Here is a 27078-nt window from a genome sequence, read left to right as displayed (position 1 = left end):
ATGTAAAGGTCAGATTCAGTAGGGGGAAAGGTACTCTTGGTGGGCAGGGAGGAGGGAAGGCTACTGGGGAGAAGGTAGAAAAGTCAAGAGAATAGTAATGGAGGCTGAAGTAAAGTAAGCATGGTCTGGGCACCCAGTGAAATCCAAATCCAACAAATGTTTATTAAGGGACTACATCATACGAGGCACTGTGCTAAGCACTGCAGATACAATAAAAAATTGAAAAGTCTCTGCCCTCAATGAGCTTACGATTGTAAAGAGGGAGGCAAGAAATGGGGTGCCCGGCTTAGGGACTTCTTATTCTGTGGAGTTGAAACCAGGCAGGGTAGTAGATACAAAGTAGAGTGATCTGAGAATCTGGTCTCTACCCTCTATAAAGGAAGGCATTGGGAGGAGTTTGGTGCTCTGTCCTCCAACCCTCAATCTGAGGGGAGAGGAGGCTGAGGGAATTGGTGTCAATCAAGGCTTGAATTAGCAGCATGGTGGTAAGGGACAGACAGAAAACAGGGCCTAGAATATTGAATGAGCTTAATGTATCTCAGTCAGATCAAATGAATGAATGCTGAATTTATCCTGTAATATTCTGGTAGCAAAAAAGGCCATGCAGCATCTCAAATCAGGAAGGAACCTCTGAGGCCACCTATTCTAACCCACATAGGAATAAGAATCCTTTCTAGAACATACTGAGAAGTGGTTAACCAGTCTTTGCTTGAAGACCTCTAGTCTTATTCCTAAAACAGCCCATTCTACTTTTAGATAGCTCTAGATATTAGGAATTTTCCCCGACATTAACATCAAGACTAAATTTCCTTTTTGCAATTTCTACCCACTGTTACTGTCTCTGCCCACATTAAGTTTAATCCAAACCAGAACTCATATTCCCACCAACACAACCAGACCACCCCTCTTCCGAACCTCCCTGTTACTCTCAAAAGCAATAGAAGAAAGAGGACAAGTAATTACAGTTTGGGTACAGAGATCCCAAGGAACCCAGCCAGCTTAAGGACCTCAAAAATTCTAGAAGGCTTAGCTAGTCCAAATAGCATTCAGGGATTAAACTTTAGAAAGTAGTGGAAGATCTAGTATTGATTTAAAAATAGAAAAATTGGTCAGTGAAATAAATTAGGCACACAAGACCCAGAACTGATGGAATCTAACAAATAACACAGTATTCAATAAATCCAAGGACTTTAACTACTGGGCTAAAGACTTACTATCTGACAAATATTGCTGGGGATACTGAAAAGCAGTCTGTCAGAAATTAGCTTTAGACCAAACTCTCACACTATAAGTTTATAACTATAATCTGCAAATGTATTCATCACCTAGATATAAATGGTCACATCAAAAAACAAAACAAAGGAATAGGAAATGAGATACCTAACACAACTATGAATAGGGGAAGATTTCTGGACCAAAAAAGAATAGAGATGATCACAGGAGAATATAGTTTCAATGGGCTCATAGAAGCAATTGACTTCAATCTCCTCATTTTACAAATGAAGAGACTGGTAAAATTGAAATTATTTTGCAGAAACAAAATCAATGAGGTTAGGATTAGAAGGGAAAACAGCTAAGGAAAAAAAATTGCAGCAAAATTCTCTGATAAAAGTCTGATATTCAAGATACATAAGGAATTGATTAAAATATATAGGAAGAAAAGCCATTCCCTAAGAGATATATGATTCAAGAATATAAACAGGCAATTATCAAAAGGAGAAAGGGGAACTATCAACAACCATATAAAATGCTCCAAATGACTTATAAGAATATTTATTTATAAAGAGCTCTGAGGTTCTACCTCACACCTATCAGATTGGTAATTGTACAATTGGGAGTAACCAAATTCTTCATTATCTTCCATTAATGATGTGGCTGTTTGTGATACAGCAAGAAGCTCCTGCAACCAGTACAAAATATTTCAGTCGTGTCATAAGTTGACACAAAAGGACAATGACAATTGTTTAGGGGGCTATAGGAGGACAGGCACACGAATACATAGCTGGTGGAACTATAAATTGATTCAGACATTCTGGAAAGCAATTCAGGGCTATGCCCTAAAAGTCACTGAACTGTGTTTTTTAATGTGATGACATGATTACTGTGTTTATGACCTCACAATCTGTATTTTTCTTCCTCATTGGCCTTCTCACACTAGAGATGCCTACCCCATCTGGCCCTGTCTTCTGACTAGCAAATTCTTGGCCCTTACTACCACTGATAGGAGCACTTTTTGCTGTACCCCAAACTGAAAATAAATGGATGCCCCATTAACCAGGAATAGCTTAGCAGATTGTAGTGTATGAATGATGAATGGAATGGAATAGGTAAGTGCCATAATGAAAAATGAAAGAGACAGAATCAGAGAAGCCTGAGAAGACTTTATGAACTGATAAAAAAGTAAGGTTAATAGAACAAAGGAAATGAATTACATAATGATTTTAAAGCTGTAAAGCAAAGCACCGGTGAAAGATAGAGAACCATTATTGCAATAAACAAGCAAAACTCCTGATAACTGAATAGGAATCATACCTCCCAGCTCTTGGCAGAGAGACTCTTAAAAGTCAGAGACTCTTGACAGATTGGATATGCAGAAAAAAGACCTTTTTTTTCAGCTATGTATATAGATCTGTTTTGCTTGACTATATTCTTCAGTTATGAGACAGCTTTTTTTTTCTTGAGGGTGAAAAAGGGGGCTGTGTGTGTGCCTGCACACGTGCATAGCAGGTAGGTAGTGAGAGTGAAACAAGAAAAGTATGTAGAAGAGAGCAGAAGGAAGTTTAGAGGGGGACACAGGCAAGCAGGGCAACAATGGAACTACTGTGATAAATTAAACATATAATTAAAAAGAAACTGAATGTAATAGGGGGATACCCAGTATCATACATGCAGTCTTCATTTTCTATTCTTCTTAATATAAGAAAATGCACAAAGCTGTTTATATTTTTCAAGGTCATATAACATAATATAATTTTTTTATTATTTTTTTTATAATTTTTATTTTTTTATAATTTTTTTTTTTAGTGAGGCAATTGGGGGTTATGTGACTTGCCCAGGGTCACACAGCTAGTAAGTGTTAAGCGTCTGAGGCCGGATTTGAACTCAGGTACTCCTGACTCCAGGGCCGGTGCTCTATCCACTGCACCACCTACCTGCCCCACATAATATAATTTTTAAAAAGCAGTAGAAAGTAAAAACTGAGTCTAAAAGAAAGTTCCTGTCCCAGGTGAAAGAAGTAGTGGGGGTCCTTAGGTATTTCTCTTTAAAGAATTACACCCTTGCTCTTTTTGTGGTGGCAAGGAATTGGAAATTAAGGGGATATTCATCAATAGGGGAATGGCTGAACAAGTTGTGGTATATGAATGTAATGGAATTCTATTGTGCTGGAAAAAACGATGAGCAGGAGGAGTTCAGAGAAACCTGGAAGGACTTGCATGAACTGATGATGAGTGAGATGAGCAGAACCAGAAGAACATTATACGCAATATCATCAACATTATGTGTTGATCAACTGTGATAGACTAGATTCTTCTCATCAATCTAACGGTAACAAGAAAGTTCCAAAGACTCATGATGGAAAAGGCTCTCCAAATCCAGAAAGGAAAAAAGTGAACTGTGGAATATGGATGTTAATTGGACCATACTATTTCTTTGTTTTGGTGCTGTTTGTTTTCTGTTTGAGGTTTTCCTTTTTGCTCTGATTCTTCTCTTATAACATGACTAATACAGAAATATGTTTAATGTTATTATGTATACTATAACCTATATCAGATTACCTGCTGTCTAGGGGAGGGGGGGAGGGAGAAAAATTTGAAATTGGAAATCTTATAAAAACAAATGTTGAAAACTACTTCTACATGTAACTGGAAAATAATAAAAAACTTTTTTTTTAAAAGAATTACACCCTCTCAAACACAAATCCAATTAGAATAAAAGAGTCTTTTATTTAGGCACTAGAGAAAGGAACCAAGAGAGAAGTCAAGGACTTTTCTTGAGGGGAGATGATTCAGAGACATGATTCTCTGAGATTCCTAACTCCTCAAACAGAAGAAAGGCAAAAGTTTTTATAGATGGTAGATGGGGTGACCACCACCTACCAATGGAAAGTTCCCTTTGGGGGTGGGGAAAGCTTGAGTGAGGTGGTGGTCCTGACTTCTGGAGTTATCTTTGTCACCTGGCAATGATCAGGCAGCAGCCATGCCTAATAGGCTTATCTCCCTTGCTTCTCAAGGTGTGTCTGTCCTTTAGCTAGTAGGCCAGTTTAAACTTTAATAGTCCCAAATTCCCTGATATGTCCCAACCCTATATCAGTTCCCACAGACCAATTCTAAGCTAAGGAGCAGTATCTTGGGAAATTGAGCCACTAGCAGTTAGTGATTGTATCTCAAGGCTCAGGGTTGGCTCCTTCATGGTATGTATCTATGTATTATAAAAGGGATTGGATGTATGTACATATATAATACATGTACCTACATACAAATGATCTATACATAATCATACAGATAATAGAGTTTGAAAGGGTAGTGACTGTATGCCTGAGCTGAAGAGGGGTCACAACTGCTTGTTACTAAGGCAATTGTTAATCACTGAGGTACAGTAAGTGGCAAATTGGCAAAATAGTAAATTCAGTAAATTATGGCTAATTAATAAAGCAACTAGGTAGTACAGTGGATGGTGTATGCAGGAATATTGTTGATGATGTTCAGTTGGTTCAGTCATGTCTGGCTATGACCCCCTTTGGGGTTTTCTTGGTCAAGATCCTGGAGTGGTTTGCCATTTCCTTCTCCAGCTCATTTTATAGAAGAGGAAACTGAGGCAAACAGGGTAAAGTGACTTGTCCAGGGTCACATAGCTAGTAAGTATCAGAGACCAGATCTGAACTAAAGAAAATGAGTCTTCCTGAGTCCATGACCAGCACTCTATCCACTGAGCTACCTCGATGCCCCACAGTCAGGAATATCAGAGTTCACATCCAGCCTCAGACCCTTCCTAGCTGTGTAACCACTTAACTGGTGTCTTAGTTTCCTCATTTGCAAAAAGGGGATAATTCTTAGGGTTGTTAAAAGAATCTGATGAGTTAACATATGTAAAGCACTTTGCAAATGATAGCTATTATTATGACTTCCTGGGCTGTAAAGGATTGTGGGGATGTTTTCCCGATGCTGCTAATAAAGTACTGTTATTGTGGTTAGAAAGTTGGCCTTGAGGGGGTGGAGTACTAAGTGTGAATGGAGAACTAATGTACTTGGAGTGACTGAGTAGAGTAGTGTGAGTGAGAGGGAAGACCAGAGAGGATGTTGTGATTGAGTCATGGGGTGGGGGTGGAGGGTGTTCAGTTGTGGAGCCATCCTCTGTTTGAGGGTATCATTGAGTGTATTCAAGGGTTCACTCCTGGAATGATCTTTGATTTGTGGGAGCATTGGAAGTGTCAGATATAGTACAAATACCATGCCTCCCCACTCCTTCCCCACCAGCTTGAGTGGGGCTGGTTGATCAGACTGAGTATTTGCTCACTGCTGGCCTCTGGTGTTTAATCTCTCCCTAAGGAGCATTTAATTCCCAAACCCAGAGACAGCAAAGACAGAGATCTGAGAGATGTTACTGAATGATGGAGTTTTAAGTCCCTAAGAGTCTCTGCAGGGGAAGAAGTGCCTGGGGGATTCAGGATGCAGGAAGGAATAGAGTCCAGTGTCTGAGCATCAGAATTAGATCGACCAGGTCCATTTGAATATGTATGTAGTCTGTGTATACATGTATGTATTATATGTGTGTGTGAGGGTAGAAGGTGATGTAAAGAACAAACTCTGTTGGTAGAGATGGGGCCAGGAAGAGGAACTGACCGTCTTTCCAACTGACTTTTTCAAGATTCCCTCGAGGCCTGCCTGGCCTCTCACCAAAACCAAAAATAGCAGCAGCAGAGTAAGTAAATATCTTCCTTCCGTTATTTTGAATTTAGACCTAGATCTCAGCTCTGTCTGCTGCCCCCTGACTTTGAGCAAAACTATTGCACACAGAGGCATGGGGAAGGGGGCGGGTGGACTTGGGAAGGGGATAAGCATTGATATAGCATCTATTATCTGGGAGACAATGGGAGGGTGGAAGATAGGGGGAAGGAGACTTCTATCCAGACCACTGGCTTGAATGCTGGATTCAGATAAGCTGCTCAGGTCGGCAGTTCCTTCCTGGGCTTCAGTTTCTATCAAGTCAACAAATATCGATTAAGCTCCTTACTATATACAAGGCACTGTCTATGCCCTAGAGATAGAGAAAAAACCAAAATTGTCCCTGTCCTCAAGGAACTTAGATTTTACTGTTTCCCTTCCATAAACATCATTATGATCATCATCAACATGCAAAGTGCTTACTCTGGGCCAGGGACTGTGCTAAGCACTAGGGATGTAAAGGCAAAACTGTGCTCGGGGAATTCATATTCTAACAGAGGTGGTAACCATGTAAACAACGATGTATACAGTACAAATGGAAAGGATCTCAGAGGAAAAACATTAGTGGGGTGTGGGGGGACAGGAAAGGCTTCTTGAGGAAGGTAGGATATGAGATGAATGTTGAAGGAATCCAAAGAAGCCTTTACCCCCTCTAGAGGTGAGAAAACAGAACATTCTAGGTACGAGGAAAAATCAGTGAAAAGGCATATAATTGGGAGGAACAGCAAAGGAGGCAGTACCACTGGATCATAGAATGCCTTATGTGAAGGAGAATAAAGTGTAAGAAAACTAGAAAGTTAGGAAGGGCTTTAAAACTAGAGGATTTGGGGAAACAGCTAGGTGGCACAGTGGATAAAGCACTGGCCCTGGATTCAAGAGGACCTGAGTTCAAATCCAACCTCAGACACTTGACACTTAACTTGCTGTATGACCCTGGGCAAGTCACTTAACCCTCATTGCCCTGTAAAACAAAACAAAAACAAGAGGATTTTAAATTTGATCCTGGAGGTAATAGGGAAGCACAGGAGTTGATGGGGGAAATGTATCACTTTGGCAGCAAAGTGAATAATGGACTTGAGAAGGAAGAGATATGATGGAGAGAGACCCATCAGAGGAATACTGCAATAGTTCAGGGCATGAGTTGACAAGGGATTAGACCAGGGTGATGGCTATGTGAATGGAGAGAAGGAGACTATGAGAGATACCATGAAAGGAAAAAGGAAAAGATTTGACACCAGATTGGGTTTCTTGATTGAGTTCAGGTGAAGAACTGAGAATGACACTGAGGTTGAGAACCTGGGTGTGACTGAGTCTATGGTGATGCCCTGTACAGTAATAGAGAAGTTGGGAAGAGGGGAAAGTTTTGGGGAAAAGATAATGAGTTTTCTTTGGGATATGTTGAGTTTGAAATGTCTACAGGGCATCCAGTTCAAGATGTCCATAAGGCAGTTAGTGATCTAAGACTCAATGTCAAGAGAGTAGTTAGGACTGGATAAATAGATCTGAGAATCATCTGCATAGACATAATCATTTAATCCATCAGAACTGAAGACATCAGCAGGAGATGTCTCTAGAAGGAGAAGAGGGACCAAGAAAAAGCTTAGGGAGACTTCCATGATCGGTGGGCTTGACATGGATGAAGAACCAGCAAAGGGAACTGAGAAATGGTCACGTAGGTGAGAGGAAAATTAGGAAAATGCAGTTTCACAAAAACCTAGAGAGGAGAGAGTATCAAGGATGAGATAGTGATCAATAGTATCAAAAGCTTCAGAGAGGTCAAGAAGGATGAGGAGTGAGAAAAGGCCACTAGATTCAGCAATTTAAATCATTGCTAACTTTGGAGAGAGTAGTTTCGACTGAATGATGAGATAAGAAGCCAGAGTGCAAAGGGCTTAGAAAGAGTGAGAGGGGAGGAAGTGGTGGCATCAGCTGCAGAAAGCTTTTTTCAAAGTGTTTGGCCAAGAAGAGGAGGAGAGATATAGATTGATACCTAGCAGAGATTGTTAGATAAAATTAGTGTTTTTCTTCTTTTCTTTTCTTCTTTCTTTCCTTCTTTCTCTCCTTTCTTCCTTTCTTCTTTCTTTCCTTCTTTTAGAATGAGGGAGACAAATATTTGTAAGTAGCATGGATAGTGCCAGTAGATAGAGTGAGATTTAAGATGTGTGTGTGTGTGTGTGTGTGTGTGTGTGTGAGAGAGAGAGAGAGAGAGAGAGAGAGAGAGAGAGAGAGAGAGAGAGAGAGGGAGAGAGAGAGAATAAAGATGATAAAAAGGACAATCTGGTAGAGAAGACAGGTTGGAATGTGATCAAGGGTATATGTAAACATGGGTGAAAGAGGAGATAGTCAGGGAAGACATCGAGAATAATGTGAAATGAGGAAGAAGGGAGGAGAGAGAAAGGTCTTGGTAAATGGCCTCAAGTTTTTCTATTAAGTCTGAGGCAAGGTCCTCAGCTAGAAGAAGTGGGGGGGGCGTGGTGGAGTGGGTCATGGGAAGTTTAAGGAAAGATGAAAAGATTTGGAATAGCTATTATGGTAAGTGGGAAAAAGAATCTATTAGATAGGTGTAAAAAGCTTGCTTTGCTGTAGTGAGAGTCCAGTTGGGATTATACAAAATAAACTTGTAATTGACCCAGTAAATACATTTTAAAAAATTTTCTCTACCTCCATTCAGTAACATTCGAATAGGTTCAAAGGCAGCTGGATAGTGAAATAATCTAAGGTTGGGCTGTGTTAAGGAATGATTGGGAAAAGGACAAAGGGACAAGGGTCTGAAGTGTAGAAGATGGTGTTGAATTGAGCTGGTCCCCCAAGTGGTTGAAATAGGGAAGGGAGGAGTGTAGCCAGTCCATTTGTGATGGCCTGGGAAACTCCTGAAGGGTGGAAAGAGGACGAAGATAAACATGTGGATAACATCATGGATCAAACCTTTCTCCTGAGGACATAAAGGGTTAATAAATTCAAAGGTCTTTGCTCTCTTACCTTTCTCAGCCTCTTTGCTTCTCTGTATACATACATGTATACACATATATACACACATACATAAATGTAAGGATTACTCATGTTATATTAAGAGAACAGATTTATGAGAATGTAATTATTCACTCCCAGTGAGTATGGGGTTTGATGTATGTTTACTAGACTGTGTGGATCTATGTAGTTCTGTGATTAATATAGCTCTGCTATGTACTTATATATATTTATAGAATCTCAGGTTACAGAGGCAGAAGGGGCCTCACAAGTCATCTAGCCCAACTGGTAATGTTAGAGTTATAACCTCTATAACATATTTGGGGAGGGGGCTATCAGGAGGGGAAGAGACAAAGCATGTATTAAGAGTCTGTTATGTGTCAGGGCAGCTAGGTGGTGGAGTGGATAAATTGCCTGGAGTAAGGAAGACCTGAGTTGAAATCCAGCCTCAGATACATACTAGCTGTGTGACCCTGGGCAAGTCACTTAACCCTGTTCGCCTCAGTTTCTTCATCTGAAAATGATCTGGAGAAGGAAATGGTAAACCACTCCAGTATCTTTGCCAAGAAAACCCCAAATGCAGTTATGAAGAGTCAGACATGATTGAAATGACTGAACGACATAGATAAGGTGTTGTGTAAGGTGTTCTTTACAAATAGTATCTCATTTGTTCCTCACAACAACCCTAGAAGGTAGGTTCTATTATGATTTTACAGCTGAGGAAACTGAGGCAAACAGAGGTTTGTTGGTTTGGTTTTTTTTTTTTAGTGGCTTGCCCAGAGTTACCCTGCTAGTAAGTGTCTGAGAATTGAACTCAGGTCTTCCTGACTCCAGGTCTAGTACTCTATCTACCTGGCCTTAATTACTTGACTAGTGGTCATTTAGTCTCCACTTGGAGACACCCAGTGAAGAGAAACTTACTATGTAAAGTACTCACCAACATTGAAGCACTACATAAATATTCATCATCATCATCGTCACTCTGTTTACCCTTTAGAATGTCATACAGCCTAGCTCCAACCTACCTTTCCAATCTCGCTGGACTTTACTCTCCCCTCTGCACTCTACAATCCAGACACACTGACCTTCTATCTTTCTCACCCATACCACTCCTTCTTCTATTTCCATACCTTTGTGCTGTCCATCCCCCATGACTGGAATGCCGCCCCCCCACTTCACAGGATCCCTCATTTCCTTCAAGATGTACCTCAAGCCCCAGTTCCTATATGAAACATTTCCTGATCTCCCAGTTGTTAGTGCCTTCCCTCCCGAACTATCTTGTATCTTGCTACTTTGGATTTATTATCTTTAATATTTATTCTGCGTATGGGTTGATTGGTTGTTGTCCTTTATGCTCAAAGAGGAACAAAATGACATCACTACATCAGGGTCAAGGTACAGTGTGTCTGATTGTAGTTGATCAGACCAATAGAGCTGAAAAGGCTCTATCACAGGTCAGGCACAAATAGTCCATGTGAATATTTGGAGTGGAGATGTCTCTAAATTTGTGCATCTCACATTTCCTTGGAGCTACTGCAATTGTGCTTTGCTCGTAGAGCACAGCACCTTCTTTGATACTGGTGGTACAGTGGATAGTGTGTTGAGCCTGGAATCAGGAAGACCTTACTAGCTGTGTGACCCTATTCACTTAATCTCTGTTTGCCTCAGTTTCCTCAACTGTAAAAAGTAAAATAACACTTATCTCACAGGGTTGTTGTGAGGACCAAATAAGATAATATTTGTTAAAAAGTTCTTAGCACAGTGCCTAGCTATATAAATAGGTAGGTGCTATATGAATGCTTATTTCCCCTTTCTCTCCTATATATATATATATATGTGTGTGTGTGCGTGTATATGTATATATACATCTGTGTGTGTGTATATATGTATATATGTGTGTGTGTGTATGTATGTATGTGTGTATATAGATATAGATATTTGTTTTTTCCCACCCCACTTCTTCCTAAGCTCCTTGAGAATATAGATTGTTTCATTCTTTGCTGACACATAGAAGGGGTTTAATAAGTGTTTGCTGAATGTCTACCTCCCCTCCCTCTGAGTCAGTCCATTTCATTTTTGCACATCTCTAATTGTTAGGATGTTTTATCCAACCTATGTGCAGAGAGTCTCCTCAGCAATGCTATCCATTGTTTTTCTACTACTATCCTCAAGGGCCAAAGATAAAACCTCATCCCTGTTCCATATGAAGAGTATTTGAAATGGGATTGTGCTGGAACAACCTCAAAGTACATCGTGAGAGAGCAAATGCTACCAATCAAGACTTGTTTGGTTGTTTTGTTGAATGTCTAGCCTTAAACAAGTGATGGAGATGTTAAGTATGTCCAGATTCCTTTTTCCCTCCCAGAGAGTGAGTTGTTTAAAATTTACCAGCACGCCCCTGCTTGAAGACAAATATCGTGTTCCTTTCCTCTCTTCCTTCCCTCTAAGTTTTCTCTTTTCCAGGCACGCAGTCTCAGTTCCTTCTCTTATTCCTTGTTCATTATGGTCTCCTGTTCCCTCTTCTCTGAACCCATTCCAGCTTGTCAGTATATTTCTTAAAATGTGACACCTGAACTCAATACCCCAGATGTGTTCCAACTAAGGCAGAGGACAATGGAACCCTAATATCCCTTGCTCTGAACACTATAGTTCTCCAAAGGCACATTAAAAACGAATATCACATTAGTTTTCTGAATTGCTATAATTATACTGCTAACTTTGAACTGGCTGTACACTAATACCCCTAAATTTTTTTGACTTGAGCTGTTGCTTAGCCACACCTTCCACTTGGTTACCTGCATATTTCATTTTCTCCTTTTAGCATGTGAGCAAATATTTAATTCTTAGTGTGTTCCTTTAATTTGGTATGTGTGTGTATACCGATGGTTTTATGTGCCCAGATATAATGGGATAGATGTGGTTTCTTTTTACTTCCTTTCTGGCTTGCCAAGTATCGTAAACTCTTGATTAGATTGTAAATTACATGGAGACAAACTTTCTTCATTTTTGCCTAGCACAGTTCTTGGTCCATAGTAAGATTCAAGAAAAGATTATGAATGGGAATCATACTTGTTCCATCTTGTATCTCCCACAGCACTTGGCATATAGCCCTTCAGTTTGCTGAATAAATTACAAGTGTATATAACTAATTTCAGTACGTAATTATTTTGAATCTGAAGATATTTTTTGTTTGATAGAATCCAACAGCAAGCTGACTACTATGCCAGTGTTGGTAAAGTGAAATTCACTTTCCCTTTGGCATCCATTATAAAATCAGAGATGCATTCCAAAGGGAAAAATTCTGTAACAGTTTAGGATGAAAATTTATATATGAGAAAGTTATTGAGATAGTGAATGGCCTCATATCACGCCTGATATTATAATGCCCTAGAAATAGTGCATTATGGGAGTTGTACTTCCTACTCATCGATTAATGTTTCCTTTGAAGCATTTTTACCAATTTTAAGATCATTCTTCCACCATCAGCCAAGTGCCTGAATGATAAGAATTTCTTTTATACCCAAATATTCCTGGATTCCACACTCACAGCTACCATAAATTTGTAGCTGTCTTCCTTTAGGGTTAGTTGTAGAGGGTTACTGGAGGGGACTGCAATGTGACACTTTTCCAGTAGGTATAACTAGCTAATTCATGATTTATTCCATCCTCAAAATTCTTTAAGTTTGAGGTTTTGAGCCCTATCAGGTGAACCATAAAATGAAGTTAATGCCAACTTTAATCAACTCTTCTTCTCAATACTAAGAAGTAAGGGGCTGATATTCATTAAGCAAATATTCTTACTGGGCACTTACCCAGCAGTATGCCACTGGGGATAGAAAAAGCTTGTATAGTCTATATCTGCCCTTAAGGATCTTCCAAGCCATAGCCATAGGAAAAGTTAATTATAGGCTCATAAGACTTAGTGCTAGAAGTGACCTCAGGGATACAAGAGTTAAATTATACTATAGGAACAGCATATAGTAAGAGCCAAATACATATACACACAAATAGATGTATATATGTGTATGTATAGTAAGAGTACTTCAGGTAACAAATGCTATAAGATCAGAAGAGGCAAATAGCACTGTGTTTAGAGTGTGGGTTAGAGTGGTTTTAGTGTGGCCAGGGAAAACTTTGTGGAGAAGAAGGGACTTGTATATGAAGAAAGGTCCTTCTCTCCTGTGAATAGAAGAGTGATTTTTTTCACTCTTCTTTCACTTGAGTCTTAGATCAATGTCAGAAGGCAGGGGGATGGGTGAGAGAAGTGAGGAGGGAAGTATGGAAAGAAGCCTGACAGTGAAGATTCAGTGTTTTGATTGGGAGGGAGGGGGAATTGTGATGGTGGCAATCACCTTGGCAACCTAGTGATCTTTGTTATCTAATAACAGCTCAACTTTGATCCACTGGTTGGGCAATCCTAGTATAAATAGTGTTGGGTTTAAAAAAAAAAATTCTAGGTATGTATATATGTATACATATATACATGTGTGTATGTACATATGTGTATTATAATAACATATAATATTATATACAATTATATGTTGTATGTAATATAAGAAAAATTTATATACACTCATATCTATATGTATGTGTTTTCGACTTTTCTAAATTGGGTCCATCTGTGTCAGGTGTTTCATTTTTTTTTTTTTACTGTACTGTGTACAGTCCTGTTTTCCAGGCTCTAGCTGACAGTTTTTCTGTTCTTGCACAAATACACATATATACACACACAGGTGGCAAGCTCTTTCAGGTCTTGGCGGTAGGCATGGGGGGGGGAATCCCCCTAGATGCAAGTGAAATCTGACTTACCCTCTCTAGGTGAGGAAGAACAAAAGTCTAACAGGAGCTAAGGGCTTCAGAAGGGCCTACAAACAACTTCCTGAGCCCTTACCACAATCTCTCAGCTCCCCAACTCTGTTCCTACTCCTTCCTAAATGATCCTTTCCAGTCAATGCAGAAACTCACTGGGTTTAGATTGTGCTCAGAAATGATGTCATTTCAACAAGAATCTCTAACCAAATGGGTCTTTGGGAAGAATCATATAGGGAGAAAGAACCATAGAAGACCTGGAGAAGGACAAGGAATCTGTATTCCTCGAAGTGGTCAAAATAATACCTTGTCCATAGTAGGCATTCTATAAGTATTAAATCAATATCAGTCTGTTAAAACAAATGTGGTACAATGGAAAACCATAACATAAAACCCTAGAAAACCATAATAATAACAGACCATTTTAACATTGAAAACAATTAAAATCCATGAGTAGATGAATGTGAAAAAGCTATTGAAAATACTCGTGTTAAAAATATAAGAAAGCATAAGAATAAATGTGTCTTTCCTTGATACAATAAGCAGTATCTATTTAACCATCAAGTTGAATTATGTGTAAAGGAGAAATGCCAGAAGCCTTTCCAATAAAATCAGGGGCAAAGCAAAGGTATACTTCCTTGATAATAGTTCTAGAAATGCTAGCCAAAGCAATGACGTAACAAAAAGAAATTGAAAGATGAAACATAGGAAAAGAACAAACAAAATTATCACTATTTGCAAATACTATAATGCTTTACTTAAAGAACCCTATAGATTCAACCAAAAATTGAAATAGTCACTTCAGTAAAGTAGCAAAACAAACCTACAAAAGTTATCAGCATTTCTTTGTATTACAAATGAAACCTAGCAGGAGATAAAAAGAGGAAGTGTATTCAAAATAACTATAAATATATATAAAATATCTGGATGTTAACTTTTCAAGACACATTTAGGACTTATAAAAATACAACTATAAAACCATTCTACCAAAAAATAAAAGAAGATATAATTGGAGAAATTAATCCTTCTGATTGAGATATGCAAATGTAATTAAAATGATACTGCCTTCATTAATTTACAGATTAGTTTCATGCCAACAAACCACCAAGGTGTTACTTAGACAAAATCCATCTAGAGGAATAATAATTGGTCAAGAATCTCAAGAGAAATAAGGGGGAAAGGTAAAAAATTGAGGAGGTCTAGTGCATCAGATTTTAAACTGTACGCAACCAGTTATTAAAATTATTCAGCACTGGTTAAAAAATAGGGTAATTGATCAATTGAATTATTATATACACAAAACATAAAAATAGTCAAATGAAGTGATCTGATAAACCCAAGTATACAAACTCTGGGTATAGACTCCCTGTTAAGACAAAACTTCTGGGGAGAAAACAAGAAAAGAAATCTGGCAGAAGTTAGGTTATATCACTGCCTTATGTCATATACCACATAAATTCCAAATGGAGAAATACCTAAATGTAAAAATCACATGAATGAAAAATTCATTTAAAAAGCATGTATCGGGGCGGTTAGGTGGCACAGTGGATTAAGCACCGGCCCTGGATTCAGGAGTACCTGAGTTCAAATCCGGCCTCAGACACTTGACACTTACCAGCTGTGTGACCCTGGGCAAGTCACTTAACCCCCATTGCCCCACAAAAAAAAAAAAAAAGCATGTATTAAGCACTTCCTATGTTGTAGACAGTATGCCAAATGTTGGGAATACAAATATAAACAAGTGATAGGCTCTGACTCCTTGGAGTTCAGATTTTAAAGGATTAAGATACCACATAGAAGAGAGCTAGAAATGCAAATGGTTGCTGGTAGAATAGGGATGCATGTAGAATGCTATGACATAATTTGGAAAACGGTCAAGAAGCATACTCAAAACACTGTTGCTATTTGTCCTTTGTTTGAAGAGGATCAGTGACATACAGGGTGATGATGCTTTGATGGATGAGTGAATTAGATTTAAGCGAGGCAGATTGCACAAAGTCATCAGCTTCACTCTCTCTTCTGGAGTCATCGAAAACCAGTGCAAGACAAAAGGCATGGCAAGCTGATGATTGCCCAGGATTCAGCGGATGGCCTTGGGGTCTTCAATGCCTGATCAAGCTGTAAAGTGCTCCACAGTGCTTGCTTGTAGCTTTCATGGGCTTTGGAGGGAGTCTCCACATGCTTGGGGTAGACATCTCTCTAACTCATCAACAGGATTGTAGCCCCATTGGCTACCCTCCATAAAGGTTTCTCACATAAGAAATGCAAGCTATTACAAGTCAAATGAAAAAAAATCTTCCAAATCATTAATAATTAGAAAAATGCAAACTCAAATCCAGAGGTTCATTTCACAACCATCAGATTGGCAAAATGACAAAAGCAGAATATAACAATTGTTTGAGGATTGTGGGAGAACAAGCACTATTAAAGCACTGTTGATAGAGTTATGAATTGGTTCAACCATCCTGAAAACTATTTGGGACTATACCAAGCAAAAAGGGTCACTAAAGTACACACCATTTGCTCATTAATACTACTGTGAGGCAGCTTTGTCACTATTCTGTTAATGATATAGTACACATATGTATATGTGAGTATATGTACATATGGATGTAATTACACATAAATGTATAGAATTATGCATATGTATATTAAGCTTGTCTAAGTCAGTCACTTACTATTGTGACAGACTCTAGGCAAATGCTAGGACTACAAATATAAACAACAGATAGAAGAAAGAGATAGAGAAATGGAGATATTTTTAAAACTAAGTTCTGGAGTGGGGGGGAGAGGGAAAAAAGAAATTTACCTGATAATTTGTTGTATATTTGAAGGGAACAGCAAGTTGTAGTATAGCAGATTTGCAGTTTCACGTGCAATCAACTTTTTTATTGTACCCATACTATGGAAATGCCAGTTTTATTCGGTAACTTAAAAATAAAATTTTATAATGGAAAAAATAAAAACTGCCAAAAGATTAAAATAAACTAAGTTCTAGGGTTATGGACTGGATATAAGTGGAGAAACGCAAAGTGGGGCAGAAGTGGCAAGCCCTGCCGATCCACAATGAATTTATCAATTAATTTTGCTCAAAAGCCTACAATGGTTCCCCATTATTCTACCCAGTAAAATGAGGAAATTGGAATAGATGACCACTAAGGTTTCTTTCCAGACTTAAAACTATGACATCTGATTATTGTTGTTAGTTAGAGTCCATCGTTTTATTCTGACCGACCCAACCCCTTTGACCTCATCTGTGCTTGTTATCTTGGACCTTTTATCTGGGTGCTCTCCAAGCCACAGTGTGAGTTCAGGAAATGAGGTCGGTGGCCTTTGAACCTGTTTCTTATGGTCTTCTGGGCTTGATGTACAGTCCACATTTTGATTAACCAGAATGCTCAGGAAATGGGTGGTGGCAGTGGATTCTGGTGAATTGAGTTTTCTGAGTAGATTTGAGGGTTTATTGAAAACGTGCCTTGTTTAATCTCTGTAGGATATAAAGCCTAAATTACATTTAACCTGGAGAATAAAAATTCTTCTGCAATTTTTGGTGCTAACCCACCTTTTAAGCATCATGTTATTCTCCTTCGACGCTTTTTACTCTAGTCATCTGGATTGCTGAACATACCTGGGGATTTCCCATCTCCCTGTCTTTGATGTATGATCCTGGCATGTCCTTCCCCTAGAGTTCTGCCCCACCAATTCCTACTCCTTCTTCAAGGCCCAGTTCAAATTCTACTTCCTTTATAAAATCTTCCCTGATTTTCCCAAGCCAGGAATAAATTCTTTCTCCCCTGATGCTCTGGAGTATTTTGTTTGTAAGGGATTGCTAAATTTTTGCATTCTACCTTGTATTATATTTTTTTGTATAATGTTATCTTATTTCCGTTACTAGAATATAGCCTCCCTGAGGGCAGGGGGTGGTACCTGTTTCATCTTTGCATCTCCCACAGAGCCTAGCACATAGTAAGTATTTAATAAATATTTTTTAAATGAACAAAAGAATGAATAACAGGAGAGGAAAAAAACATCAAATAAATATGATTTAAATGCATGGTTGAGTGTAACAAATAGAAGCAAAACTCTCAGATAATTCATTTTCTTCCCTCTGCTTTTTAGAAGAACTGAACAAATCATAAGATATGACATCAGGCTGAGTATTTTCCTTAATGATAAATCAGTCAACAAACAATTATAAGTGATGTACTCTGCACCAAGCACTGATAATACAATACAAGCACAAAAGAGAGACAATCCTTGCCCTTAGGGATTTATATACGACTATGGAAGATAACATAAAACAGAGCTAAAAAGAGGAGAAGGGGAAGGTAACCCAGCTCAAGTACATGATGTTAAGTTCAGAAGAGTACAGCCTGGTGGGAAATGAAGAGTTGGCTGGCCTGGGCACCCCCTATTAAATGGAGGTTCTGGGAGAAGCCTTCTATCCTCCAATCAGAGGGCAGAGAGGAGGGTACTTCCAGGTTCCAGGGCTCACACATAGTAATATATTATAGCAGATATAATGTTATTCACATAATGGTGATAGATTAATTTTCAAGGTTCACAAAAACGCTTTCCCCTCTTGACATCCCTGTGAGGTAGGCTTTATTAATCCCATTTTATAGATGAGAAGCCTGAGGTTTAGAGAAGTTAAGTGGTTGGAAGGAAGATCACTAGGTGCAGAATGTGGATTTGCATCCAAGTATTCGGATTCTGATTAAGCAACTAGATGGAGCAGTGGATTGAAAACTGGCCTGGAATCAGAGACATCCGAGGTGCAGATCCTGCTTCAGACACTAACTAGCTGTGTGATTCTGGGCATTTAAACGATTTGCCTTCTCCTCTCTCCTTCCCTTCCTGCTTCACTTCCCTCCCTCCCTTCCTCCCTCCTTCCCTTCCTTCCTCCCTCCCTCCTTTCCTTCCTTCCTTCCTTCCTTCCTTCCTTCCTTCCTTCCTTCCTTCCTTCCTTCCTTCCTTCCTTCCTTCCTTCCTTCCTTCCTTCCTTCCTTCCTTCCTTCCCTCCATCCTTCATCTTTCACATCCACAGGACTGCACAATGATCATTAATTTCCCTGCAGACTGGCAAAACCATCAATCATCAGCTCTACCAGGACACAATGATGCCCAATAGTCTCATCTGACTCAGGATAGTAAGGAGCTCAACATTTCAGAAGGGTTTTTCATCATGGTTGAAAACAAAGCAGCTTTTCGGTGAACCCTCAATTACTCAGAAATTTTAATTTCTAGAACCTTCTACCACCTCCCCTTTCCTAAGTATCCTGGCTAACAGAGGTTTGACTATAGCATAGAATTAAACCAAACCATAAGAAATAGGTTCAACCCCCACTAACTTCACTTCCTAAATTAACAATGCTAGGAGATCCCTCAATAAAAAGGCCCAAGATAGCTAGCACAGATAAACCAAAGCAGCTGGCTGGGATAAGGTGGCAGCCTCTCTTCAACAATAATAACATTAGATACGGGTCATAGATTTAGAGGCTAATCCAACCCTCCCCTTTTAGACAAGGATACTCAGGCTCAGAGAGGGCTTTGTCACATTGCTTTCAGAAGAGCTTGCATTAACGAAGCTCTTATCACATTATCTCATTTGATCTTCACAACAATTTTGTGAGGAGGGGAGAGTTAGAATAAGTATTTCTTATTAAGCACCAATTAAATGCCAGGCATTGTGCTAAGTACTTTATAAAGATCATCTCATTTGATGCTCATAACAATACTGAGAGGAGGTGCTAGTAGTATACCCATTTTGCAGTTGAGAAATTGAGGCAGAGGTTAAGTGACTTCCCTAAGGACACACAGCTAGTAAGTGCCTGAGACCAGATTTGAACTCAGGTCTTCCTGATTGCAGACTGCAGGCCTGGCACTCTCTAGTAGCCTACTTCTGGTAGTAAAATGTGAAATGTTCTTTGCTGTGGTTGTTCAATCAATTCAGTCATTGAGACTCCATTTGGGGTTTTCTTGGCAAAGATTTTCTTGGCCATTTCCTTCTCCAGCTTCATTTTACAGATGAGGAAACTGAGCAAAGAGGGTGAAGTGACTTACCCAGGTGACACAGCTAGATAATAAATCTGTGGCCAGATTGTTTGTAAATGTTTGTAGCCAGACCTGTGAACTCAGGTCTTTCTGACTCCAGGCTAGGCACTTTTTTTTTTTTTACTGTGCCACCTAGCTAAGATAAGAATAAATATCTTTATCCCTATTTTTATAGATGAAGATATTGAGGGTCAGAGAGATAAAGTGACTTGCTTGAAGAAAGGGGGCCAGGGCTCAAATCCTGGTGTCCTGGAAAGCAGCCAAAACAAGCCCTGACCCAGGAATCAAGCAGCCTTGATTCCTGTCAATTCCATCCCTAATTCCCTTTGTAACTGTGAGCAAGTTATTTAGAGGCATCACAGTAAAGTGGAAAGAGCACTGATTCTTTCAGACAACTAGGATTCAAATCCACCTTTGACACTCCAAGCCACTTAAATAACTCGGGACTCAGTTTCCTCATTTGTAAAATGAGGGAATTGGACCAGACAGCCTCCAAATCACCTTTCCAGTTTCAAATGTATGAGACTATAAGGCATTCCCCCTCTTGGAGCCCTAGTGTCTTCTGTAAAATAAGGGTTCAATTTAGATTACTGCTAGTGCCTTCTGGCTCCAACATTCTATTATAATCTCCAAGTCCAGGAGAGTTCCACCGGTATTGAATGAAGTCTAGGGCCACTCCTGTCAGATATGTTCCCCTCTTCTATTGGGTGCAGACATACAAATCTCTAACACCTCTTCTCCTCTTTTAATAATATAGGATTGGGGGGCAACTAGGTGGTGCAGTGGATAGAGCACCGGCCCTGGATTCAGGAGGACCTGAGTTCAAATCTGATCTCAGACACTGACACTACTAGCTGTGTGCCCCTGGGCAAGTCACTTAACCCCAATTGCCTCACCAAAAAAAAAATATTATATATATGTATATATATATATATATATACACATATATTATACATATACATACATACATACCACACACACACACACACACACATATATATATATATATATATATATATATATATATATATATATATAATGATTGCTTGTAGAAGATCAACATCTCTGGCTATTTCCATTTCTGGGATGGTTGTCCTTTAGACAAGCCTATATGATGGACACCTGGTCCTAAGAAAGAGCCTCAAACAGAACCTTGGACCCTCCCCAAGAGGGAGCTTCTGGGAAGAATTCCTTGGGGCTCATTGCCAGAGAGAAGCTATTCCCCGACCATAATTTCAACTGTAGCCAAAAGAAAGCACCTGGTTTTCTTCTCTTTTTTGATAAGGCCCTAGCATCAAGGCTGACACTTGGAAAGTTTCCTGGACTGTGCTCCGGCCTCTACTGTAGCTGATGGAATCCACTTGCATTAGCAGCCACACCTATTTTTTTTTTTTACCACTTCCCCTTTCATGGTTTAGAGTTAATCTGAAAGAATGATTTCTAAACAAAAAAGGAAGGGCACTGAAAAGATGCTCCCACACATTGGGGGCAAGAATAGAACAGAGAGTAGGTGGTGCTTCTGTATATACACATACATGGGCATGTGGATATGCATGGCACAGATGCATTTATGTGTTGCCGAGGGCTTCCTGTCAAGCACAGGTGTCCTTGAATGGGTTTGTCCATGAGGTTTGCATTAGTTCGCATCCATATATGGAGTGTCCCAAGGGTCCCAGTGCCATGATAAGCTTTAATTGGCTTTTAGCAAGCCATTAAAGCTTTGAGCTGCAATAGGCCTTTTGGACACTATGTGTTTGTGTATGTGTGCATGCATGTACTCTTGCATTCACATAGGCTTGTGTAGAAAATCTAACTTTGTGTGTGTCAGATCTCGTCTTTGATGGCAAGCACCTTAGTAAAGGGAAAGAAGTAGTAGACTTAGAGTTAAGGGCGAGATGGGTTTCAAATTCTTCCTCTAACACATAATAACTGGGTGACCAGGGCAAGACTTTTAAGCCTGATGCCTCATTTTCCCTCTCTGTAAAGTGAGAACAATAATAAACATAATGCCTATTTTGAGAGAAATGGAGAGAGAGAAAGAGAGAGCAAAAGAGAGGGAGAGCGAGAGAGAGAGAGAACAAAGAGCAAAGGCTAACCAGAGAATTAGGAAGACCTGTATTCAAGTTCTTCCTCTAACATATCTAGCTGTGTGATCCTGGACAAGTTGATTACCTTGTCAGAAGGCCCGTAACTCTCCAAGGTGTTAAATTACAGTTGAGTTGATGATCAGCATGAGTAGAGGGAGTTCCCCACTGGACTTCCCCCCCTTCCCAGGAAACCACAGGTCTGGAACAACAATAGTACCTACCTCACAGGGTTGTTGTGAGGTTCAAATGAGATAATGTTCATAAAAGTATTTGTAAACAATCGAAAATGCCATCTAAATGTCAGCTCTTATTTCTAGGATTTGAATCTGCTTGCAGAGTCGGCTGGATGAAGTCATGTGGTCATATGTTGTCTGTGGGGTTAAGGCAGTCTTGCTAATGGTGCAGATTTTGTGCTGAGGAGGAGGGGAGGAGGATTGGGGTGGAGGCCACTGGACCTACAGGGTCCAGGTGTGCATTGCCCACTTGGGCAGATGAGCCATCAGCTACTACATTGCACACCTGTCCCTGGGTCAGAAATAGCTACTTTCCTTCAAGGTCTCCTTTCCTGGGAAGGATCAAAGTCCAAGAGTGGAGAAAGGGAGAGGTAGGTCACCTCTCTCACAACTGGGATGCATTACTTGGCAGCGAAAAATCCACCAAGGCAAGCGATCAAGGGATTCTGGGAGGATGGCAGAACATGCCCCAGAGCTGACAACACCACAGTCCACCTGGACAAGCCTGGGGTGAGCTCACTGACAGGGGCTGCCCTTTCTAACTCTTCTCCCTGGGGCTGGGGCTGTCTGTCATCCCCCTTGGATTGTGACTTGACGGCAGTAGCTAGTCATCTATATGATGACATGTCTCTGTTGCTTGGTGAGATGAATTTCATGAAAAGTACATCCCAGGATCCCCATAAGAGGGAATCTGTGACAAAGGTAGACCAGGCCAAACTAAGCTAACCTTAAGAATTTTATATATTTGAACCAGATCTTTCATTTCCTAGGTGTAGAGAGTTATAAAGAAGGAACTTAAATTACCAGTACAGGCCTGCACCAATGTAGAGAAGGGCTTAGGTCAATCTATGCTAAAATACTGTGTAAATGACTTTAGCTACCGGGCACACCCGGAGACTAGAGAGCCAAGGGACCAGCACTTTTCAAACTGATTTCACATTGGTTTGTATAAATAGGAAATTACGCTTCACTAATCTACTAGAGTAATTTGAAAGGGTGAGAAACAACAACAACAGAACAAAAGGAAACCAGGAGATGCGATCTATTTTCTGAAAACTTGCCAATAGCCTCTGACAAGATTGAGCCAAAAACTTTAATATTTGTTCATATTTGATTTATCAAAGAAAGGGAATTGGTAAAAGTCAGAGACAAAAGAGAGGGAAGAAACCATGGGTACTCTTCTGATAAAGAAATAGCTAAGTGTTGATGGAGGAAAGTGTACAAAATGTTGCCCCAATGTACTCATCTTTCAACTTATATGGGATGACTTTTGGTCAGGAAAGAGTTAACAGAATTCCCCTCTTTCTGATCCCATCTCTCTACTCAAAGATCCTTAGATACTTCTGTCCTCCAGGCCTCTGGTTCAGGACAGAGAAAGTCTCCCTCTTTCAACAAGCCAGGGGCACAGGGCAGAGTTGTCATTCCTTGTCACAGCATACAGAATCCTGGGTTACCAAAAGCCTCAGACATTGAATAGACAGGAGAAGGCCTTCCACCGACTTCTAGTAGATCCTCCATTACCTGAGGAGAACACCCCCAGGGAGATGGAGATGCCAAATCTCAAGTAGCTTTCTCTAGTGAGAGGAGAAACAAATCCATTTAAAGGCTAGGAAATAGAGACTCCCAAAAGAAAGAGACTTAAAGTCATCCATAGAAACGTTTGTGGAGAAGAGCTGTTAAGAGACCTCTGAATAAAATCCAGAATGAGTGCTGCTTCTGAAGTCAAGAGCACCTGGGCTCAAATTCACCTCAAGCTTACCATTTGTGTGACCTTGAACGAGACATTCATTCTCCCTGGGCCTCAGTTTCCCCTCTGTAAAATGAGGAGATTGGACTGGACGGCTTCTGAGGTTCCTTCCAACTCTATTCTTGTGATCCTTTGGCCACTTTCAGTCAATTCCCAGAAAGATCTTATTGATGTCTGCCAAAGGAAGGGAGGAGCATGAGACCAAAGACAGGGGCCTCTGTAGAGTCTGGGGTGTTTTGGGCAAAGCCCAGGGGGACTCGGTTTATTTCAAATGAATCTGCTCAATGCCTGGTAATAATTTGGGCTCTAGAGAAATATTGGCTAACCGAATTATTCTCTTGTTCTGAGCCAACTTCCCTATTTGAGTCTGTTAAAGCTGGGGGTGGAAAGTGCCTTCCTGTAATGAAAGGGTTAACCACTGAAACTCCCAGTCATTTGGAGTCTTTGACAGCCGCATTTCAGTGGCTCCCAGGGCATTTTAGGGGCCTTCCCCCCCCCTCCATTTACTCTGCACCTTCCTATATCACTCTGTCTCTTTTTGCCCACTTCCTAATTCCATCCCTCCTCTCTCCTCCCTTTCCTTCATCCCCTCAGTCTTTTTTCTTCTCCTTTCTTGTTCTCTCTTGAGATATTTTCTCTTTGCTCTTCCCCATCATGTTTTCTTTCTTTCCCAGGTGCACCCACCCCTGCCTTGGTTTTCCTTCATTATTTTCACTCCCCCTCCTTTCATTTCCTCAGTTGTTAGGTGTCCCTGGCTTATGAGGTAATGAGTGGCCTTGGAGAGGGCTCACAGAACAACCTGGGAGAACCTTTCCAAATTTGCACTCCATTTTATTTCTTTAGGTCCAGATGTTGAAAGATAAACCACCTGTCCCTTCCAGCTGCCCAGTCTGAGCCTGGTGATGTTGGGCAAAGGTATGGAGAAGGTTGCAGTGGGGTCATCCTTTATGGCCCCTAGAGAGCCCAGTTGATGCTAATCTCTACTGGGTGTCTCCGAAGCTTCCTTGGTCAGATTTGCAGTCCTGAAACCCCTCAGGGACATCCTTCCCTGGCTCATCATTCCTACTCTTTAAATGAACACCACAAACCTTTAAAATGAGGGCCCTGAGCCACCTCGGTATAGGAATCCCTTATTAGAGCATTCTGGACAGGTTCTGATTTATATACTTCCAATGAAAGAAAATGGCGGAGTGGAGGGAATGATAGACTTTAAGTCTGGAAGATCTAGATTCAAATCCTGATCCTGCCCCTTACTAGCCATGTGACCATGAGCAAATTGCCTGAACTGTTGTGGACGTCAGGCTGGTCATCTGTAAAACAGGAGGAATAACAATGGCTATAGCGCCCACCCCACGGAGTTGGTGTGAGGTTCAAATGCTCTAATGTTTGTCAAGTGCTTGATGAACTTTAAAGGACTATATGTGCTCGACAGAAAATTCTTGTTCCCCTGGCCTTAGGCCAGGCCTTACAGGTCACCTTTAACTCCCCCTCCCCTCCAGGGCCTCTCAGCCCCCAATTTCACTCTAAGGCAGGCTAATATTTGCAAACCTTAATTTCAACCCCCCAGGGCCCCTTGAGCCTTTGCCCAGTCTGTTATTTTGCAGAATTTCTCTTACAACCGCCCACTCTCTAGTTCTTCTTATTACTCCTGTCCCTGAGTGGGAGCTGACTCACAAGGGGGGTGAGGGGGGGAATTTTAAGTTGTTTGAAAACTTTTACCAGAAAATTAGGTGTTTCGTGTAGCTCTTGTTTATAAAAAGAACCTTCCCCAAAAAGTCATTAAGAATTCACATGTGTGTGGAAAGAGTTAATAGGTTGACTAGTAGGGACCTTCTAAGGCTGGAGAGGAGCCAGTCTCTCTACTCACACCTTGTATGTCTTGTTCAAATAGAGCAGGTCGTTGCAGAAGCTCCACTGAGATTCCTAAAATCCTCGACCAAAAAAGCATCTTAGAGGTTCTGTGGTCCAGTCTCTTCATTTTACACATGAGAAAGCTGAGGGACCCACAGAGATGAAGCAATTTGTTTAAGACCACAGAGTTAGCTGGACAGATGAGAAGCCAGGGCTCCCAGCTCCCAGTTCAGGGTGCTTTCCCCAAGCACATGCTGCCTTGATCTTGCTCATCCCTTGGGTGCCAAGGAAGACAGGATCCTAAGCAAATACAGATTAGTTTCTCCAAAAGTTTGTGATTTGGTAGGAGATTGGGAGACTGATTTTTTTAAGAGTCCTATCAGAACATCTCTCCATCTTGCCGGCTAAGGGCATAGCCTCGCCTCTTTTACCTGAACTCACATGAGGACTTATTAAATATTAGAACCAGAGTGAACAAGGGATTGGGGCTTTGAAATTTAGAGGAAATTATTTCCCTTTTCCCACTCCCCCCATCCCTATCAGCTGATTTTGTCTTAATGACTTCTGTTATTTTGATGATGTGGATTACAAATTTGATTTGAGGGTATCCCTTCTGCTTGCCCCAGGGAGCAAAATTGTGAGTTGACACCGATTAGAGCTAGGAAGTACTCCACAGATCATTCAACAGGTCTCGGAGTGAAATCAAAGCCAAGGTAATACATTTCTTCGAGCTCCCTGAGGGCTGGGAACATTGCTGTGATTTGTAAATATTCACCACCACTATAAGCTGAAATTTGGAAGGGAACCCAACTGACTGACACCCTGTACCAGAGAACTGAATTAACAGGCTATAACCTGCTTACTCGCTGTCTAGGATATTGCAAGGTTATCTAGTAAAGATATTGAGGTTTTGACCAGAACTCAAAACTAGAGCTGACAGTGATTTGGAATTTCAGAGTTGGAAGTATCCTTAAAAATCATCTATTCCAATTCCCTGACCTGATGCAAGAAATTCTTCCACAACCTCCAGACTATGCTTGAATATTTCCAGTAACAGGGTGTTCACTCCTTCCCCAAACATACCATTCCATGGTTGGACAACTCTAATTGTTAGAATAACCTTCCTCAATTGAACTAGGATCAACCTCCTCCTTGTACCTTCCACCCATTGATTCTCATCCTCCCTCTTGCTACTATGCAGAACAAATCTATTCCCTTTTCTATGCAATAGCCTTTCAAATATTTGCCTTGCCTAAGCCTTCTCTTCTCTATCGAAGCATTCCCATTTGGACCAGATAAGAAGTGCTGGGAGGGCCTATTCTCATGTAAATTTTACACCTGGCACACATGCAGCCCTATCTGTGGACTACAGAGTGACCCTGGCTGTG

Source organism: Dromiciops gliroides, chromosome 2 (assembly GCF_019393635.1).
Source record: "Dromiciops gliroides isolate mDroGli1 chromosome 2, mDroGli1.pri, whole genome shotgun sequence".
In the NCBI taxonomy this organism is placed as follows: Eukaryota; Metazoa; Chordata; class Mammalia; order Microbiotheria; family Microbiotheriidae; genus Dromiciops; species Dromiciops gliroides.
This window is presented reverse-complemented; position numbering follows the sequence as displayed.